This window comes from Erythrolamprus reginae, chromosome 5, assembly GCF_031021105.1.
Source record: "Erythrolamprus reginae isolate rEryReg1 chromosome 5, rEryReg1.hap1, whole genome shotgun sequence".
Classification (NCBI taxonomy): domain Eukaryota; kingdom Metazoa; phylum Chordata; class Lepidosauria; order Squamata; family Dipsadidae; genus Erythrolamprus; species Erythrolamprus reginae.
In genome coordinates this window covers 2,512,349-2,530,400 of record NC_091954.1, presented here as the reverse complement: position 1 = coordinate 2,530,400, position 18,052 = coordinate 2,512,349, and the positions used below count along the sequence as shown (strand labels likewise).

The 18,052-nt window shown below is 43.0% G+C and overlaps 1 long non-coding RNA gene across 2 annotated transcripts; it reads left to right on the top strand.

Annotated features, from left to right (window-relative positions):
* The first annotated feature begins 253 nt into the window (after positions 1–253).
* On the top strand, positions 254–16,514 carry LOC139168346 (uncharacterized). 2 transcript variants are annotated; one of them, XR_011559277.1, is made up of 4 exons: positions 254–1,431; positions 11,392–11,817; positions 14,582–15,483; positions 16,398–16,514. It is a non-coding gene; the product is annotated as an uncharacterized lncRNA (long non-coding RNA). The 2 variants fall into 2 exon arrangements; XR_011559276.1 differs by lacking the exon at positions 16,398–16,514 and having other exon boundaries at positions 14,582–15,636.
* The last annotated feature ends 1,538 nt before the right edge of the window (positions 16,515–18,052 follow it).

The following is an 18,052-nucleotide window of genomic DNA, read 5'->3' as shown; positions in this document are numbered from 1 at the left end:
ATGGACTATCAATTTAATTCCATCTTCAACACCATCAGAGATTGATTTTCTACTCGCTTTTAATTTTGCTATAATTAATTAGATCATTACAACCGTTTTCTATTGATCCCCCTATTTAAACCTCAGATGCCAAGCGACTTGGGCAGATCTTTGGAGAGGCGCAGAAGGGAAATGGAGGGGGGGGGACGTGCAAACGGGGGGGGGGGTTTGCATATGTTAGTTTATTTCATTTTTTTAAAAAAAAACACACCTCTAAAATGTGAATTAAAGGCCGGGAAAGACTCTTTTTTTCAGGGTGTTGAGCGGAAAGACAACATGAAAACATTTCTTTGAATTAAACGTTTTCTTCCCGGTGGAGCGTGCAGGGGGCTTCTTTCTGAAAATGGTCTTTTTAAAAAACAAAAGAAAACCAAATATGACACAGGCACATATTTAATACGCTTCAAATAATCCGGGGTATTTGGTGAAGGTTTGGTTTTACAGGTGCACATACATTTTTTTTAACTAACAACCTCGTCAGTGGTGAAATAGACATTAGCCCCACGCTAATGATTAAAACTGACTTTTTAAAAACGCCTATATAGTAGTCAATCCACCGTCACCAGGCTAAGCAAGCGATTTCCCCCCTCCCCCCTCTAAAAGTTCTTTTTCTCCCTGCTGGATAAGTCTCTATCTCTAAGTCTGGAGAAAGAAAGAAAGAGAGAGGGGGGGGGAGGGAGGGAGAAAGAAAAAGAAAGGAAGGGAGGGAGAAATAAAGGAAGGAAGGAAGGAAGAGGGAGAGGGAGAAAGAAAGAGAGAGGGGGGAAGGAGAGGGAGAAAGAAAGAAAGAGAGAGAGAGAAGGAGAGGGAGAAAGAAAGAGAGAGAGGGGGGGAGATGGAGAAAGAAAGAAAAGAAGGAAGGAAGGGAAAGACATAAGGAAAGAAGGAAGGGGAAAAGGAAAGAAAGGAAAGAAAGGAAATGAGGAAGGAAGGAAAGAAAGAAAGAAAAGAAAGAAGGAAAGAAGAAAGAAAGAAAGAAAAGAAGGAAAGAAAGGAAAGACATAAGGAAAGAAGGAAGGGGAAAAAGAAAGAAAGGAAACAAGGAAGGAAAGAAAGAAAGAAAGAAAGAAAAGAAAGAAGGAAAGAAAGGAAAGATATAAGGAAAGAAGGAAGGGGAAAAGGAAAGAAAGGAAACAAGGAAGGAAGGAAAGAAAGAAAGAAAAGAAAGAAGGAAAGAAAGGAAAGACATAAGGAAAGAAGGAAGGGGAAAAGGAAAGAAAGAAAGAAAGAAAGAAAGAAAGAAAGAAAGAAAGAAAGCCTTCTCTGGGGACTTCCTGAAATGGCTTGTTCCCTATTTTGAAAACTGAAGATTTGGCTTCTTAATTCGCCCCCCACCCTCCTCTTCCCCCACCAAGATCTTCTTTCCAGGCAGATTGTGGAGGCTCCATGAAGGTAAAATGCAACCTGGGGAAATTGGAAAGGTGTCTTCTTCTACCACCAAGTCATCCAAAGCCTGCGGAGTCAGAGCTTTCCATGTGAAGACAAGGTTCTCCAACCCAGACTTCTGCCCACTTTGTTGTTGGGGTGAGTTGCAAAGTCCTGCATTACAGTTTATACAATTCTTAGCCAATCAGATTGCAGCACATTCATGGTGACTCAGCAGCTTTTCCACTTTACAATAATTACATCCTTCCTACTGCTGTAATTGGAATATTACCTCATATCACAAGGGTAGGCAAAGTTGGCTCTTCTATTGCCCTGTGGACTTCAACTCCCAGAATTCCTGAGCCAAACATGCTAGCTCAGGAATTCTGGGAGTTGAAGTCCACATATCATAGAAGAGCCAACTTTGCCTACCCCTGCCTCAGGACAATACTAATCTAGACAGACATTTGCTCCTTGGGGTGAAAAGGGTCCCCGACCCCATGGACAACATTCCTCCAGGACTCCCTGTCCTGTATCATCCCACAGAGTCCATTGAAGCTCACATCGACTGCTTTGACTCCATCCAGCCCCCTCATAAGAACATAAGAACCTAAGAAGAGCCCTGCTGAATCAGGCCAAAGCCCATCGAGTCCACCATTCTGTGTCCCTCAGTGTCCTACCAATTGTCCATGGGGATCTTGAGCAGAAAGAGAAGGCAAGGCCTTCCCTTTCCCTTGACCTCCAACAGTACAAATGCACTAGAGTGCCTTCCGTCTTGGCTGGGGCCAAGAGCTAGGGGCCTTTGGGCGAGGGAGTGAAGGCAGCGGCCGATCAGCTGCTGCGGAGGAAATAGCTTCATCCAACTGGCGGAGGCAAAAAGTCCCATTCCCTTCCGTCCCCTGTCCTATTGCTCTCCTATATCTCCTATACCTTTCCTCTATTCCTATATCTCTTCTTCTATTCTTTCATTGATATAGTCTATTCCTATATCTTCTTTTCTATTATTTCTTAGATATATTTTACTATGAGTATCTCCTCTATAACCTTCATCATGTATTTTACTATGTGTATATTGATCTATACCCACTAAAACCCTCATTGTGTATTGGACTAAATAAATAAATGAATGAATGAATGAATGAATGAATGAATGAATAAATAAATAAATAAATAAATAAATAAATAAATAAATAAATAAATAAAAAAACAAAACAAAACAAAACATGGTACTCAAGGGAACCCTGCCTGCCTCAACCAACATAGAGGCGGCACTTGGACATCCCTTTCAATGACCACCTATGATACACTTGGCATCCATGAATCTGTCTAATCCTGCTTTGAAGCTATCAAGGCTGACAGCTGTCCAATCTCACCTGGAATTCCATCAACCAAGGACCCTCTGGGTGAAGAAATATTTCCCTTTATTTGTCCTCACTTTCTTACCTGTGAGCTTTAGGGAGGGCCCCCTCGTCCTAGTATTGTGTGATAGAAAAAATATTTTTTCTCTATCCACCTTTTCTATCCCATGCAGGATTTTATACCCTTCGATCAAGTCCCCCCTTCAACGCCATCTTTCAAGGCTGAAGAGACCAAGGCATTGCAACCTGGTATCATAGGGAGATGCTCCATTTCCTTGATCATTCTTGTTGCTCTTTTTTGCACCTCATTCTCTCTCATCCCCTTTTTCTTCTGCCCTCCATCGTTCCCACCATCGGGCTCTTCTCCAGTGAGTCCTTCCTTCTCATTAGGTGGTCAAAGTATTTGAGTTTCGTCTTCAGGATCTGGCCTTCTAAAGAGCAGTCGGGGTTGATCTCCTCCAGGACTGACCGGTTGGATCGCCTTGCAGTCCAAGGGACTCGCAGGGGTCTTCTTCAGCACCAGAGTTCAATGGCCTCCATTCTTTGGCCCTCAACCTTCCTCGTGGTCCAACTTTTACAGCCACGCTTTTTCTCTGCTTTTAAATATACTGTCTAGATTTGCCATCGCTTTCCTCCCCAAAAGCAAACCTCTTTCAGGATTACCATTGTCCTGTGCCAATTACAGTAGCAAGGCTGCAATTAGAATTGTAAACAGGAAAAGCTGCTGAGCCACTGATGAATGCGCTGCAATCTGATTGGTTCAGAATTGTATAAACTGTAATGCACCTTTGCATAGGTCTCCTGGTCGTTTGTAAAGCTTTGAAGACCCACCTCTGCCACGCGGGAATCGGGGGGGGGGGGGGGGGCGCTGAGTATTGAGTTTTTCTCTGGCTGATATTGTGAATGATTGAATTGGATGAATGTGTGTGACTGCATATGGGGTTTTTCTAGCACTTTTAGCAATTTCGTATAATTCTTTTTAAAGTCATTTAGATTTCCTTATATATATGTTGTTTTGTTTTAATATTGGATTTGTAGATTGTTCTGTTTGTTGGAAGCCATTCCGAGTCCTTGGAGGGGGCGGCATACAAATGTAATTAATAATAATAATAATAATAATAATAATAATAATAATAATAGATAGATAGATAGATTTATTTATTTATAAATTTAATTAATAAATATATATAGGATGGATGGATGGATGGATAGATAGATAGATAGATAGATAGATAGATAGATAGATAGATAGATAATAGATATAGGATGGATGGATGGTTGGATGGATGGATAGATAGATAGATAGATAGATAGATAGATAGATTAGATAGATAGATAGATAGATAGATAGATAGATAGATAGATAGATAGATAGATAGATAGATAGATAGATAGATAGATAGATAGATAAGGCATGGTTCATAGTGGTTAGTTCTGGGTGTTTCGTTATTGGTTTGTAATCTGTGGTTAGTGGCGGTGCACTGTGTTGTATAATAACATAGTATCGGTGTTCTGTAAATAGAATAAATTCTAGAGAATATAGTTTTGCTGCCACGAAGAAGTAAAATTTCCTCTCGAAAGTTCCTGCTGTATTGTCTTCCTTCTTCACCGTCTTCAATTCCTGATATCTTGGCTGTTTCTGACCAGTAAGGTATAAATTTGTGTAAATGACCTCTTATTTTAGGGACACCTGTGTAAGCGATCTCTTAAGGGGGACGTACCCACCCCTGAAATATAAATCCCTCCACCCTTCTGCGATGACTGGCAAGATTTCAAGCCAGTCACCGAATCCTAAGACATTTCCTGCTCCCCTGCTATAGTTGTAGCTGTGGAGCGCTTCCCATAAGTAAGAATGGCAAATGATAATGATGATAGGAGAAGGAAGAGAGAGAGAGGAAGAGGAAGAAGAAGAAGAGGAGGAGGAGGAAGAGGAAGGAGAAGATGGTGGTGGAGGAGGAGGAGGAGAAAATTCAAATTGCTTGTAAACTGTTTTGCCTGCTACTATTCTTGTCTCGCCAACCCCAAACTTGCGGCTGAACAAAATTGTAAAAGCGGTCTGGGGTCGGGGGCTGGGGGGGGGGCGCATTAGGCGAGGCTCAAACTGCCGATCCGGAGGAGGAAGAAGCGCGCGGATAAGCGCCCCCACCCACCCCAAAGAGTCTGCGACCTGCCCTCTGACTTGGGTTACGAATCCCAGCACAGCCCATCAAGTCGTCTGCCGGAACTTCAAAATCACTTTTTAAAAAGTTGCTGGATTCGGAAGAGATGAGAGACTCTCTTTCCTCCCCTCCCCCTCTCTCCCACCCCCTATTTCCTCCCCTCCCCCTCACCTCTATGCCCCCTATTTCCTGATCCCTCCCCTCTCCTCTACTCCCTCTTTCCTCCCCCTCTCTCTAACCTGCCCCCCCATCTTTGTAAGAATAATTTCCCGCCCTCCGGCCAAGCTTTGCTGCGCCTTATTGCCATGGGAACCGTGACCATTTCCAGACCCCCCCAAGCCTCCCCCCAGCCCCTAAGCCCAGCTCCGCCTCCCTCCTTCCACGCCGCCGGGCTGCGGGTCCTCCTCGGCCGTTGGGAGGGCGCGATGGGGGCGCGAAGGGCGAGAGGCGCCGGTGCCGTCGAAGAAGAGCCGGAGAAAGCCCCCCCCCCCCGCGCGACGTCTTCCCGGAGATGTTGATCCCCCTAATCAGTTCATTAGTTATAAACAACATGACACGAGAAGTTAGGAAGCCGTTGATATTAATTTTTATTTAACTAGTTGATGTTTAATCCGTCACGCCAGGCTGGCGAAGGCGGGAGCGAAAGAGGACGCGGGGGCTGGGGGGGATCCTGACAAGAACCAGTTAGACTAGGAACTTCCGAGACCGCCACCCGGGTCTGGGCGGCGGGAAGGAAGGAAGGAAGGAAAGAAGGAAAGAAAGAAGCAAGGAAGGAAGGAAGGAAGCAAAGAAGCAAGCAAGGAAGGAAAGAAGCAAAGAAGGAAGGAAGCAAAGAAGGAAGGAAGCAAGCAAGGAAGGAAGCAAGGAAGGAAGGAAGCAAAGAAGGAAGGAAGGAAGCAAAGAAGGAAGGAAGCAAACAAAGAAGGAAGGAAGCAAGGAAGGAAGGAAGCAAACAAAGAAGGAAGGAAGCAAGGAAGGAAGGAAGCAAAGAAGGAAGCAAGGAAGCAAAGAAGGAAGGAAGGAAGGAAGGAGTCCAGAAGATAGGGAAGGGGTAAGGGAGAGAGGGAGAGAAGAAGGAATAAAGGAAGGAAGGGAGGGAGGGAGATAGGGATCAAGAAGATAGGATAAAGGAGTAAAGGAGTGAGGGAGAGGACCAAGGAAGGCAGGAAGAAAGAAGGAATGAAAGAAAGAGAGAGAGAGGGAGAGAACTATGTCAGAAATAAGTTTATTTCTCAAGGTAATATCACAATGCAAGTAAATGTTTTGTAACCATGGGAAAGGCTGATATAAGCCATAATCAGCATGTAATCATGGGTTTGTTCATTGTGCTGCAACCTGATTGGCTGCAAAGTATATAACAGGAGTAACACCCTTCTATGGGTGCGGTTTGTTATACAGGGTGGTTTATCATAGAGTGGTTTGTGCTGGGTGGGTTTGTAGTTAGTGCTTAGTGGTTGCAGTGGTGGATGGAATTATAATTATATACCAGTATTGTGGATAGTTTATTACCGTGGTTAAATGTAAAGGCGATAGTGTATTTAGAGAAACATTTTGCTAAAGAAGAAAAGTAAAATATATTTTTACAAGAAAGCCTGTGGCAGTGTTTTGCATTGAAGACTTCAATTCGGTATAGTGGTGAACTTGTGGCTACTTTGGTGGGTTTACCTTCCTCAGGTGTGCAAAACTCCCCCACACAAACAAAAGGCCCAAACTTTGGTCTGGACAGTCCCAGGGAGGCTAAAGACGCGATGGAGACTCTGGACCAAACGTGGTAATCGGGACCCCCTCCCTCTTTTGGTTAATCGCCCACCTGCTCTTTCTTTCTTTTACCAGAAAGGAAATAGTTCACATTCCCAAGAAGATGCCTCCTTCGGCACCGGTTACTCATTAACCGGAGGTGAAGAAAGTTCCCAGGGAAACACAACTTCGGGAGAGAGGCCCCCAGGAGAAGGGGAGAGCCAGAGCGCGGAGACTTATAGGCCGCTTCACGGGGCTCTCCAAGCGGTGTACAGAGGTCAGCCTCTTGCTCCCCCCCTCCAACAATCTGGGTCCTCGTTTGACCCACCTCGGAAGGATGGAAGGCTGAGTCCACCTGGAGCCTGTCTGTCTGTCTGTCTGTCTGTCTGTCTGTCTGTCTGTCTGTCTGTCTGTCTGTCTGTCTGTCTAACTATCTATGTATCTATCTATGTCTCTCTCTCTCTCTCTCTCTCTCTCTCTCTCTCTCTCTATCTATCTATCTAACTATCTATCTATCTATCTATCGATCGATCGATCGATCGATCTATCATCTATTTCTTTCTCTCTCTTTCTCTCTATCATTTTTTTCTTTCTTTCTCTCCCTCTCTCTATCATCTCTTTCTTTCATTCATTCTTTCTTTCTATCTATATCTATCTACTATCTATCTATCTTTCTATCTATCTATCATCTATTTCTTTCTCTCTCTTTCTCTCTCTATCATTATTTCTTTCATTCTTTTTTCTTTCTTTCTATCCATCTATCTACTATCTATTTATCTATCTATCTTTCTATCTATCTATCATCTATTTCTTTCTCTCTCTCTTTCTCTCTATCATTTTTTCTTTCTTTCTTTCTCCCTCTCTCTCTCTCTCATCTCTTTTTTCATTCCATTCTATCTATCTATCTATCTGTCTGTCTGTCTGTCTGTCTGTCTGTCTATCATCTATCTATCTATCTATCTATCTATCTATCTTTCTTTCTTTCTTTCTATATATCTATCTATCTATCTATCTATCTATCTATCAATCATCTATTTCTTTCTCTCTCTTTCTCTCTATCATTTTTTCTTTCTTTCTTTCTCCCTCTCTCTCATCTCTTTTTTCATTCCATTCATTCTATCTCTCTCTCTCTCTCTCTCTCTCTCTCTCTCTCTCTATCTATCTATCTATCTATCTATCTATTTCTTTCTCCCTCTCTCTCATCTCTTTTTACTTTTTATTTCTATTCCTTTCTCTCTCATCTATCATTTCTCTCTCTCTCTCTCCCCCCTATCTCTGTCTGTCTGTCTGTCTGAGCTTGTCCGCTTTAGGGGCGCCTCACTGGGCCACCCAAAGCCTTCTTCCCCCACAATGACCGCCAGAGCCCACCGGCCAAAGCTTCAAGGGGGAAAGGGGGGAGGGAGGGGGAGAAAGAAAACTTCGCAAATCAAAGCTTTCCTCCCCAGAAGCGGCCGCTTGGGCTCTTCCGCCAAGCAAGGAAGAAACGAACTCCGGACGGCGGGCGGTGAAGGGGGAGCGGCGGTGGAGAAAGAGGGGGGGGGGGGGCTAGAGACCAGTCGGAGTTTTGTTGAGCCCTCCCCCCCCCGGGAGATCGAGACCGGCATCTCCCGGGCACCGTCCGAACGGCGCGGCTGTGGTGTCGAGGAAGCCGTAAGGGAAGGCGCTGCCTGAGCTGCAAGGAAAGCTTCAGAAACCGTCGGAAGGAAGGAAGGAGGGAAGGAAGGAAAGAAAGAAAGAAGGAGAGAGAGAGAGAGAAGGGAGGAAGGAGAAAGAAAGAGAGAGACAGAGAAGGAAGGAGAGTAGGAAGGAAGGAGAAAGAAAGAAAGAAAGAAATAAAAAGAAAGAGAGAAAGAAAGAAAGCGAGAGAGAGTGTGAGAGAGAGGGAAGGAAGGGAGGAGAAAGAAAGAAAGAGAAAATATTATTTTACTGAAAGAGTAGTAGATCCTTGGAACAAACTTCCAGCAGACGTGGTTGGTAAATCCACAGTAACTGAATTTAAACATGCCTGGGATAAACATATATCCATTGTAAGATAAAATACAGAAAATAGTATAAGGGCAGACTAGATGGACCATGGGGACTTTTTCTGCCGTCAGACTTCTATGTTTCTATGTTTCTAAGATAGTGAGAGAAGGATGGAAGGAAGGAAAGAGAAAGAAAGAAAGAAAGAAAGAGGGAGGGAGGGAGGAAAGGAAGGAAGGAAGGCAAAAAAAGAGAAAGAGAGAGGGGGAAGGAAGGGGAAGGAAGGAAGGAGGGAGAGAGGGAGGGAGGGATAGAAATGGGAAGGAAGGAAGGCAAAAGAAAGAGAGAGGGAAGGAAAGGAGGGAGGGAGGAAAAGAAAGGAAGAAGGGAAAGAAGGAAGGAAGGAACGAGGGAAGGAAGGAAAGAAAGAAGGAAGGAGGGGGCTGTGGGTCACGACCAGTGTGCGGGACAATTACATTGGAAACAGCGACTTGGGAAAAGGGGGGGGGCTGATGGTGGTCTTGGGGGTTTGACGAAGCCCTAAAGGGCGGGCGGGCGAGAGACGCATTGGGCGGACCCCTCGAAGCCCTTGAAGCCGGGGTGTGGAGGGGGGCCCGCTCTTCCTTCGGGCCCAGCTGGGAACCGCTTGAACTGGGCCTGAGTAGGAAAAAAAGATTCCGATCCAACGAGCTCGGACTTAACCAAATTTCAAGGGATTAAGAAAAAAAGATGGATAAGCGCTCACTATTAATAGGAATAAAAACGCCGCTACCCCTCTTTTGAAAATTAATAACACTGTAATTATAATCGTTCCAAGCAAGCTTTTATAATAATAATAATAATAATAATAATAATAATAATAATAATAATAATAATAATAATAATAATAATATAAAAGGAGGTCAATATTTGGGCGCAGGAAGCGGGAGAAAGCAATGGCGCTGGTGCTGCTTTAACACTTGATATCTTGTTATTTTATGCCGAGCTTCTTATCATTCGAGATCTGCAGGTAAAGAATCAAAATTAAAATCGCTTTCAACAACTCAATACACCGGTTCTCCCCCCACTTTCCTTTCCTTTCCTTTTTCATTCTCCCCCATCTATCTGAAAGCCAGGCCCATTCATCATCGGCGGAGGCGCGCTCCCCTGGAAAACAAGAACCCATTCAAATTTTGTACAAATTATCATATTTATCATAGTCTGAAACTCCGGAGTTACGTCTCCGCAAACTGCCTGGCAGCTTCCCCAGGGAAGTGAATCAGACTTCAGAGCAGCTCTGGGAGATTGCCTCGCCTCTTCCATCTCCTGCCCCCCCCCCGCCCTACACGCCCCCAACCTCTTTCTTTCTTTCTTTCTCTCTCTCTCTCTTTCCTTCTTTCTTTCCTTCCTTCCTTCCTTCTCTCTCTCTCTCTCTCTCTTTCTCTCTCTCTATTTCTTTCTTTCTTTCTTTCTTTCCTTCTTTCTTTCTCTCTCTCTCTCTTTCTTTCTTTCTTTTTTTCTCTCTTTCTCTCTTTCTTTCTTTCTCTCTTCTTTTCTCTCTCTCTCTCTCTTTCTTTCTTTCTCTCTCTCTCTTTCTTTCTTTCATTCTTTCTTTCATTCATTCATTAATTCTCTCTCTCTCTCTCTTTCTTTCTTTCTTTCTTTCTCTCTTTCTCTCTTTCTTTCTTTTGTTCTTTCCTTCCTTTTCTCTCTCTCTCTCGCTCTCTCTTTCTTTCTCTCTCTCTCTCTTTCTTACTTTCTTACTTTCTCTCTCTCTCTTTCTTCCTTCCTTTCTTTCTTTCTCTCTCTCTCTCTCTCTTTCTTTCGTTCTTTCTTTCTTTCCTTCCTTCTTTCTCTCTCTCTCTTTCTTTCTTTCTCTCTCTCTCTTTCTTTCTTTCTCTCTCTCTCTTTCTTTCTTTCTCTCTCTCTCTTACTTACTTACTTACTTTCTTTCTTTCTCTCTCTGTTTCTTTCTTTCTTTTTCTTTCTTTCTCTCTCTCTTTCTTCCCCATCTTTCTCTTTCTCTCTTTCTTCCCCCCTCTCTTTCTCTTTCTCACTCTTTCTCTCTCTCTTTCTCCCTCTACCTCTCTTTCTCTCTCTGTCTTCCCTCCTCTCTCTCCCTTTCTCTCCCCCTCTTTCTCTCACTCTCTCTCTCTCGTTTTCTTTTCCTCCCGCTCCCTAGAATAGAATGGAATGGAATAGAATAGAATAGAATAGAACCAAACACAATAGAATAGAACAGAAATTCTTTATTGGCCAAGTGTGTGATTGGACACACAAGGAATTTGTCTTTGGTGCAGATGCTCTCAGTGTACATAAAAGCAAAGATACATCAGAATAGAATATGATAGAATAGAACAGAACAGAATAGGGAATAGAATAGAATAGAATATAATTCTTTATTGGCCAAGTGTGTGATTGGACACAAAAGGAATTTGTCTTTGGTGCAGATGCTCTCAGTGTACATAAAAGAAAAAGAGACATTTGTCAAGAATCATGAGGTTCAACTCTTAATGATTGTCACAGAGTACAAATAACCAATCAGGAAACAATCAATATTAATAAAAACCTTAGGATAGAAGCAACAAGTTACAGTCACACAGTCCTAAGTGGGAGGAAAAGGATGATAGGAATGATGAGAAAAAACTCGCAGTAATAGTGGTTCAGACTTAGTAAAAAGTTTGACAGTGTCCAGGGAATTATTTTCCTTAGCAGAGTTTTCGGAGAGGGGCGGCATACAAATCCAAATAATAAATAAAATAAAATAAATAAAAACCTGCTCTTGTGCCTAGTTGTGGTGGGATGCAGAGCGGCCGTCCAGATTCCTGGCTGTTAAAAGTTCAAGCTGATCCAAGCCCCCTTTTCCAACACGAGAGAAGCGGGGAGCCTCCCACCCACTCACCCCGCCGGCCAGCAGATCTCCGAAGACCGACTTTGCTTCTTTCCAGAGAAACGGGCTCCATCCCGACGGCTGAGCCTGCTGGGCCCTTGGTTCTTTCCAGAAAGCCCCGGAGTCGGCTGGTGACCCGAGCTGCAAGGAAAGCTTCAGAAACCGTCCTTTGCGGCGGCCCCCATCCACCAGATGCGCCGCTTCCTGAATATTGCCTGGAAGGGCGGGCGTTGGCGCGCCCTAGAATGGAGGGAAGAACCCAGGCCTTCCATCGCCTTCCCACTTGGGAAGAGGGAGCAAGGGAGGAACAGATATGAATGGGAAGTAGGTAAGTAAGAAAGTAAGTAAGTAAGGAAGGAAGGAAGGAAGGAAGGAAGGAAGGAAGGAAGGAAGGAAGGAAGGAAGGAAGAAGCGGATGAAGAGATATGAATAGGAAGGAAGGAAGGCATATGAATGAGAAGTAGGTAAGGAAGGAAGGAAGGAACTAATGAAGAGATATGAATAGGAAGGAAGGAAGGAAGGGATATGAATGAGAAGTAGGTAAGGAAGTAAGTAAGTAAGTAAATAAGGAAGGAAGGAAGGAAGGAAGGAAGGAAGGAAGGAAGAGATATGAATAGGAAGGGAGGGAGGGAGGAAGAGATATGAATAGGAAGGAAGGAAGGAGGAAGGGATATGAATGGGAAGTAGGTAAGTAAGAAAGTAAGTAAGTAAGTAAGGAAGGAAGGAAGGAAGGAAGGAAGGAAGGAAGAAGCGGATGAAGAGATATGAATAGGAAGGAAGGAAGGCATATGAATGAGAAGTAGGTAAGGAAGGAAGGAAGGAAGGAACTAATGAAGAGATATGAATAGGAAGGAAGGAAGGAAGGGATATGAATGGGAAGTAGGTAAGTAAGTAAGTAAGTAAGTAAGGAAGGAAGGAAGGAAGGAAGGAAGGAAAGAAGGAAGGAAGGAAGAAGCGGATGAAGAGATATGAATAGGAAGGAAGGAAGGCATATGAATGAGAAGTAGGTAAGGAAGGAAGGAAGGAAGGAAGGAAGGAACTAATGAAGAGATATGAATAGGAAGGAAGGAAGGAAGGGATATGAATGAGAAGTAGGTAAGGAAGTAAGTAAGTAAATAAATAAGGAAGGAAGGAAGGAAGGAAGGAAGGAAGAGATATGAATAGGAAGGGAGGGAGGGATGAAGAGATATGAATAGGAAGGAAGGAAGGCATATGAATGAGAAGTAGGTAAGGAAGGAAGGAAGGAAGTAAGGAACTAATGAAGAGATATGAATAGGAAGGAAGGAAGGAAGGGATATGAATGAGAAGTAGGTAAGGAAGTAAGTAAGTAAGTAAATAAGGAAGGAAGGAAGGAAGGAAGGAAGGAAGGAAGAGATATGAATAGGAAGGGAGGGAGGGATGAAGAGATATGAATAGGAAGGAAGGAAGGCATATGAATGAGAAGTAGGTAAGGAAGGAAGGAAGGAAGGAACTAATGAAGAGATATGAATAGGAAGGAAGGAAGGAAGGGATATGAATGAGAAGTAGGTAAGGAAGTAAGTAAGTAAGTAAATAAGGAAGGAAGGAAGGAAGGAAGGAAGGAAGAGATATGAATAGGAAGGGAGGGAGGGAGGAAGAGATATGAATAGGAAGGAAGGAAGGAGGAAGGGATATGAATGAGAAGTAGGTAAGTAAGTAAGTAAGTAAGGAAGGAAGGAAGGAAGGAAGGAAGGAAGGAACTAATGAAGAGATATGAATAGGAAGGAAGGAAGGGATATGAATGAGAAGTAGGTAAGGAAGTAAGAAAGTAAGGAAGTAAATAAGGGAGGAAGTAAGTAAGTAATGAAGAGATATGAATAGGAAGGAAGGAAGGAAGGGATAGAAATGGGAAAACAGGCAGGCAGGGAGGGATAGGAATGAGAAGGAAGGAAGGAAAGCACAGAGACAGTGGTTGCAATTATTTAACTTATTTTTATCATTATATTTTTAAATTATTTTAAATGGATCAGTTTGGAAAACAGACAGGGAATCCCTCCCTTCAACCTACTGCACGGCCTTATTTCTTTAACATGATTATTATAGGTACCTGTCTACTCCTCTACACCACCTTGTAACTTTATGTCTGTACAGTGGCACCTCTACCTAAGAACACCTCTACTTATGAACTTTTCTAGGTAAGAACTGGGTGTTCAAGATTTTTTTGCCTCTTCTCAAAGAACCATTTTCTACATACAAACCGGAGCCTCCGAAACTGTAACCAGAAAAGGCAGAGAGAAGCCTCCATGGGGCCTCTCTAGGAATCTCCTGGGAGGAAACAGGGACGAAAAAGGCAGGGAGAAGCCTCCATGGGACCTCGCTTGAAATCTGGGAGGAAACAGGGCCTCCACCCTCCCTGTGGTTTCCCCAATCGCACGCCTTATTTGCTTTGACATTGATTCCTCTGGGAAAAATTGCTTCTTCTTACAAACTTTTCTACTTAAGAACCTGGTCAGGGAACGAATTAAGTTTGTAAGTAGAGGCACCACTGTATATTGACTTTCCTCAATTTTCCAATTTTTAAAGGACCAGGACTGCAAATCCCAACAAGCAAAGATTTTTTACAATGGACTTTTTTCTTAGTCTCTCTATTCAAAAGCAGTGGAGGAGCGTGTCCCCTCCTTCACCCCATCGCAACGTCTGAGTTCACACTTCAAGGGGCAACAGATTCCCCCACCCCCCCATCCTGGAAAAGAAGTTCCAATGCCATGTTTGTTAACTAGGTTATCTAGGCTGCGGACGATTTTAATGCTGAATTTTATAGCTTCATCATGCTCCACCGTCCTTGTGAATATTGTAATATTGCATTTTTTACAAGTTACTCTTCTGTTAATGTTCCAGCTAGTAACTTTTATAATCCTCCTCAATGAATTTTTTTTTTTTTATTCTTCCGCACCGTTAACCTCACTGGCGGCACCTCAGCCCCTGGCAGGATGGAGAAAGATGGAATGTTCTTCTTTAATCGGAAAATAATAATAATAATAATAATAATAATAATAATAATAATGATAACGACAACAACATACAGAAGGTTCTCTCCTCTTCCTCCCTCCCTCCCCACCCCTTGTCTCTTTTAGCCTGGGAAATGCTTGGGGAGAGGGATGTGAAATGGTCAATCATCCATCCAAGCCCTCCCACCTTCTCTCTCTCTCTCTCTCTCTGTTTCTTTTTCTCCCTCCCTCTCTTTCTCTCCCCTCTTCCTCTCAACTTTCTTCCCTCTCTCTCTCCTCTCTCTGTCTCTGCCCCTCCCTCTTTATCCCCCCTTCTCATCTATCTATCTATCTATCTATCTATCTATCTATCTATCTATCCATCCATCCATCCATCATCTATCTATCTATCTATCTATCTATCTCATCCATCCATCCATCCATCATCTATCTCATCTATCACGTACCTTCTACCAACAATCCATTTATCCATCCATCATCTATCTATCTATCTATCTATCTATCTATCTATCTATCTATCTATCTATCTATCTACCTACCTATCTATCTATCATGTTTCTTCTACCATCCATCCATCCATCATCTATCTCACCTATCTATCTATCCATCCATCCATCCATCCATCCATCCATCCATCCATCATCTATCTCATGTATCTATCTATCTATCTATCTATCTATCTATCTATCTATCTATCTATCTATCTATCAATCTATCTATCTATCTATCTATCTATCTATCTATCTATCCATCTCTCTCTTTGTGTTGTGTCCGTGTGCTTCATTTTCTCCCTGTGTCTATTTTTTGCTGCCCTATTTCTCACGCAATCTACTGGCGACACCGAGGATAAGCAGGGCTGTCACCACAGCAGGAAAGAGGGAGGCAACACCCAGAAAATTGTGTGAACCACCGAGGGCCACTACTCAACCGAAAAAAGAACAAATTAAGCAACTGAAACGAAGACCACAACTCTTTGCATTGCCCACGGTTGGAAGAGGAAGGCTTGGTGGAATTGACAGCCCTTCTTGGTGAGATGGACAAAGGGTTTTATTGACATTTCCTACGTAATAACTGGAAACCTTTTACCGGTGTTTTTTTTTGTGTAAGAAAGAAAAAGATTTCATAACTCAGCGATGATTAGAAAAATAGTTTATAAAAAGGAAGAAAATTATGATGAAATCTTAGAGAGGGAGTTTTGATTAAAATTGTATCTATAACAAGTAATGGGGGCAGGGATGTAGTGGAGGTAGTAAGTTTAGGCACTGTTTATTGAATACTTAATAGTTCTTTTATTCTCCTTCCTTCTCTAGTACCTTAGTATGATCCTTAATTACTTTTAAAATAGGAAATAATTAAATAGTATGTTTTTACCCATAAAGACTTTAATCATTTGAATCATTCTCTAGAACTGAACTATTATAACAATGAAGGAAAATTGAGCTACTTGCCTAATCTGTTATCATACTGAACCTTGTGGGTTCAGTACAAAACCTTAAAATGTTACTGTGCTCCTCGACAAATAATGCTGTCGACCATTTGCCCTTTTTGTGGCTCTTCAAGTAATGGGATTTAATCCACTAAAAAAGGGTCCAAGCACCTATTTGAAAATTTATCTTGGTCGGTAAGCCACTCCCACCAAGTCACATGACCTTTAAGCCACCCCCCCTGGTCACAAAATTGTCAAGCCACTCCCACCTGGTCACATGGCTGGCAAGCCACTCCTACCCAATCATATGACCATGAAGCCACACCCACACAATAAGCCACGCCCACAGCATGGTAGTAAATTTTTTTGCAGCCCTGCGCTGTGTATAACTGCCAAGAGGAAGATCAAAAGTTATATCTGTATCTATTTCATGCTTTTTTGTTCTTTTATTTTCACTTTCTATTTAGTTTTTCCTTTTTCCTTCTTTTTCCCCATTTTCTTTGCTGTTGTGGTTAGCTCTGGCCCAGCTCCTGCCCCAAGGACTGTGGATGTGGGGGAGACATCCACATGCTGCAGGCCTGTTTTGCCCCCGGTGGAATCTGCTGATGAAGGCTCCTCTGACCAAGAAGACATGAGTGACAGGGAGGAGGAGAGTGTGGCAGACAGCTCAGAAGGAGATCAATTATCTAGCTCCTCCTTGGATTCGGAACAAGAGTTAATGATACAGCCACGCATGCGGAGAGCGATGCATAGGCAGCAACAACGGAGATATTATTATCAAAGAAAATGAGGCCACCTGTGGTTGGGTGGGACTGTGGTCATTAGTGAGGCTGCTATAAAGAGCAGCCTGTGGGTTTGGCCATTGTGGAGGATTATCTGATCGTTGTGTTTCGTGACTGCTTTACTGACTTTGACCTTTTGTGTGCTGATTTCCCCCCGCTTTGAAACTAAACCAGAGCAAAGTGTGTTTCACTTTGTGAAAGAAGAAGGACTGTGACTTGCCTCACAGCTGCAAGCTAAGTATCTCAGAACTGATAAGGGACTTGTACCAATTACCAGTTTGTTTGGAGACGAGTGCTCTTGGCTGTACCAAAAGAGGGCTTAGGTTAAGTGCATTTTCATTATAAAGAACATGGTTTTGAATTTTCAAACGTGTGTGTGTCTGAAATTTGTACCTGTGAATTTTTCGGAGGAGTTTACCAGAGAGCCCGACAGAACACTATGTGTTTTTTCCTTTCTCTGAATATATTTCTTATTACCTGTGTGTGCTCTTTTACTAAAAACCATTTCACAAAAATGAAGATGAAGACAACAGTCATAAACAGACCCAGAGGTCCAGTGATGGGCTGCCCAAATTTTTACTGCCATGCTGGGGCGTGGCTTATTTTGTGGGTGTTGCTAGATGCTCAGGTGGGAGGGGCTTGACAACCATGTGACCGGGGTTGGCTTAAAGGTCCCCCCCGCCCCGGAGGCGTCCCTCCTTAGCCAGAAGTTTTGCATCACAACTCTAGACTTCTCTCTATCCGTTTCCTTTTTTATTTTTAAATATCTAAATGTAGTAAAAAGCATTAGAAACATAGAAACATAGAAGTCTGACGGCAGAAAAAGACCTCATGGTCCATCTAGTCTGCCCTTATACTATTTTCTGCATTTTATCTTACATTGGATCTATGTTCATCCCAGGCATGTTTAAATTCAGTTGCTGTGGATTTACCAACCACGTCTGCTGGAAGTTTGTTCCAAGGATCTACTACTCTTTCAGTCAAATAATATTTTCTCATGTTGCTTTTGATCTTTCCCCCAACTAACTTCAGATTGCGTCCCCTTGTTCTTGTGTTCACTTTCCTATTAAAACCACTTCCTTCCTGAACCTTATTTAACCCTTTCACATATTTAAATGTTTCGATCATGTCCCCCCTTTTCCTTCTGTCCTCCAGACTCTACAGATGGAGTTCATGAAGTCTTTCCTGATACGTTTTATGCTTAAGACCTTCCACCATTCTTGTAGCCCGTCTTTGGACCCGTTCAATTGTGTCAATATCTTTCTGTAGGTATGGTCTCCGGAACTGAACACAATATTCCAAATGTGGTCTCACCAGCGCTCTATACAGCGGGATCACAATCTCCCTCTTCCTGCTTGTGATACCTCTAGCTATGCAGCCAAGCATCCT